Here is a 2,997-nt window from a genome sequence, read left to right as displayed (position 1 = left end):
ATTAATGAACTAAAATAAAAGATAAACAAAATGTTGTTACATTATGTAACAATTTCATTTTTTCATTTATAACTGAAATATACAATTAGTACACGATATTTAAATAATATTAAAAATTATTTATTATTTTATTCGAAAACAAAGACTAAAAGACAGTCAAAACCATTTTAAGCTAATTTATTTGATCTTGATTGTAATCAAATAAAATAAATTTAAAACGCTATTTTTGAAGGAAAGAAAATAAATTTCAGTTTGTCATTTTCCATTCTTATTTTGATTAAGATTTTCCTAGGCTAATTGTAATTGTAAGTGTATTTACTTATGTCTACCTGTTGGAAAAGCTCAAATTTCCTTACAACACCATCCAGTTTCACTATCATTGGCTAGATATGATAACTGAAATAGATATATAGATGTGTATAGATTGACGGAAATGGACGTGGGAGTAGAATAGGATCGCGCTGAATTGTCGAATCATATCGAATGTAGGTTACATATTTACTTACTTAGATACTAACTTATAGACACCCGTACGCTTCCACTTCCTTTCCCGTCTCCAAACTTTCTTTCATGCGTCAAGTAGAAGTGTATCCATTCTTAGGATATGCGATGAGTATTGTACGTGGCCAGTTTTGCAATTCTTATTCAAATCTTCGACACAGATTGTTTCACATTCCTAAAGTATGAATTGGTCGATCCATCAAGGATTCATCAAGGATCCATCAAATCCTCGCTCACTTCCACAACTATACCACTGAATTTTATTTACTTCTCCGCGATTACAGTATAGCGCCTCGTCCACTATTATACGATTGTACTATTTATACGATGAATTTTATTTCAGGATTTTGGTGATGATCTCTCCATCTATGGCATCGCTAATTTTTCCTCGGTAATGACTTCATTCTTTTGCGCAATTTTTAGATATTATATATTTTGTAAAGCAAAGAAGAAAAACGATTAATATGAGCGTTATACATTTCATGAATTAAGCGAAAATAATAGCAACCAACAAAATAATTTGCAATTTTAATTTAAACATGATATATAATATATGTAATATATATTGCTACTCAAGAGATAATTCCTATGTTAAAAGTCTGAGTAGCCTACGTTACTACAATGCTAAACGTTTGTGATTTTAGTTTAAAAAAAATTTTAAATAGCTACAAAGAACGCTATAAACTGATTATATGTTGGTTATATATGATTATACACAGGGTAAAGCAATAACTATTACAACCTTAAATATTTCCGTTATTATTGGAAATATGAAAAAACTTCATTAACGTTTATTCATTCAATGAAGTTTGTTATAGTTAATTTATAGTTAATCATTCAGTGAAAGTTTATTTATTGCGCGGAGAGAACATAATTTGGAAATAATGATTTTTTTTGTAAGTGGAGGGGTTTGGAGAATTCAAGGTCACCTCCATTTTTTTAGATGGAATAATAGATTTTGATGTATTAATCAATGCAGTGCGATATTTTCTAAAAAGCATTCATTTATGTGTGCCAAGAAACTGTTATTTTTGGATGTTTTAATTTTAATTTTATAAAATTTATGCATGAGTCTTTCCTCGTCTTCATATGGCAAATTTTATAGAATTAAGATTAAAATATCTCCTAAAGTAATATTTTTTCGACATGCATAATACTTTTTTTTTATAGAGAATGTCAATCTGTATCGATTGATGTATGAAGAAATATGCTATTCCATTTTTAAAAAGTAGAAGAGATCTTGAAATTTTCGAAATATTATTTCGAAAAAAGGTCTCTTTGTACAGAACAATTTTCATTAATAAAGTTTTTTCACACATATAAAAACAATGGAAATATTTAAGGTAGTAATAATTATTGCTTTATCTTGTATATTGAAAAAATGGTCAGTCACTTGTATCGTTTCGAATCTCACACCTTATCACATAATCTCACGACGCATATCTGACGACTTGGTAGAAATTCAACTGTTTTCCATCCGTCAATTGTTAGAAGGAAACTTGGCACTTGTAATTAATTATAACTTATTTTTTTCATAAATAAAGCATTCGTGAATAAAAATTACATAATTATACGCATAATTTTCGATTTTAAAATCAATTGCGTATGAGTTACATGTGCCATTTACACGTGATTGCACATTATTGATTGTAGGAAAAACATAACATCATTGACTAAGAATAGAATAGATCGGACATTAAATGAAGCTTCGTGTCTCAGGATCTGAAATACCGACCAGGAAAAAAATCACTGACTTTACATTTAAATATTGACTAATAGCATTGACTAACAGGATAGACTAAACATCCAACACTGTTTCATATCCTATGTTTGGGGGGGAGGGCATATAACCCCCTTACCATTTTCGTGTCACATTCTGTCGTACCGATTCAGGCAAGTTTTGCACTACAGCGCTATTGGTGATAGAAATTAAAATCAAAATATATGGACAGTGTTGCCGTTTCCTCATCGAAAACTATTTATTGAATTAAATCCAATGACATTGACTCCAGAGACGAACAAACATACATATGTTCATACAATAATCATAATAAACAAATGCAAATTTAGTAATAAGACAATGTTTAAGAAGCCCATAAAAGCATTGTCTTTTTAATAAATTTCTATGATTATCTTTTCTATGATGGAATTTTTTCTACGTGCTATTGTGAATAAAAAAATATTAGGGTACAATGTCGAAAAAAGATCAATGTTCCTTGAAATGCTTTATTAGCTATATCTTAATTTTATACAGTATACAGCTATTAAATGAAAATTATTTTTATTGTTATGAAGAAAATGTTCGAGATAAAGTTGCACTATTTTTTTTTATTTTCATTATTTAAAGTTGCATCAACCACTTGTGTGGATTATTAACGATTTTTGCAATATTTTGAAACGTACATTCGTTGTAAGTGGAAAGAATTTTTTTCAAAGTCATTTTTACAATATTTCAAAGTAAAAGTGATCAAAATCTAATACTTTTGTCAATTTTCT

General features: G+C 28.6%; 1 long non-coding RNA gene across 1 annotated transcript; it reads right to left on the bottom strand.

The window, feature by feature from the left end:
* Window positions 1-224: 224 nt before the first annotated feature.
* Window positions 225-2,155, bottom strand: LOC122533952. The gene is made up of 3 exons (XR_006307803.1): window positions 1,918-2,155; window positions 507-906; window positions 225-396 (listed from the first exon to the last, which is right to left on the bottom strand). It is a non-coding gene; the product is annotated as an uncharacterized LOC122533952 (long non-coding RNA).
* Between the last annotated feature and the right edge of the window lie 842 nt (window positions 2,156-2,997).

This window comes from Frieseomelitta varia, unplaced genomic scaffold (genome assembly GCF_011392965.1).
Source record: "Frieseomelitta varia isolate USP_RPSP 00005682 unplaced genomic scaffold, Fvar_1.2 scaffold_563, whole genome shotgun sequence".
In the NCBI taxonomy this organism is placed as follows: Eukaryota; Metazoa; Arthropoda; class Insecta; order Hymenoptera; family Apidae; genus Frieseomelitta; species Frieseomelitta varia.
Note: the sequence above shows the minus strand (reverse complement) of the source record. Positions and strands in the feature narration are given on the sequence as shown.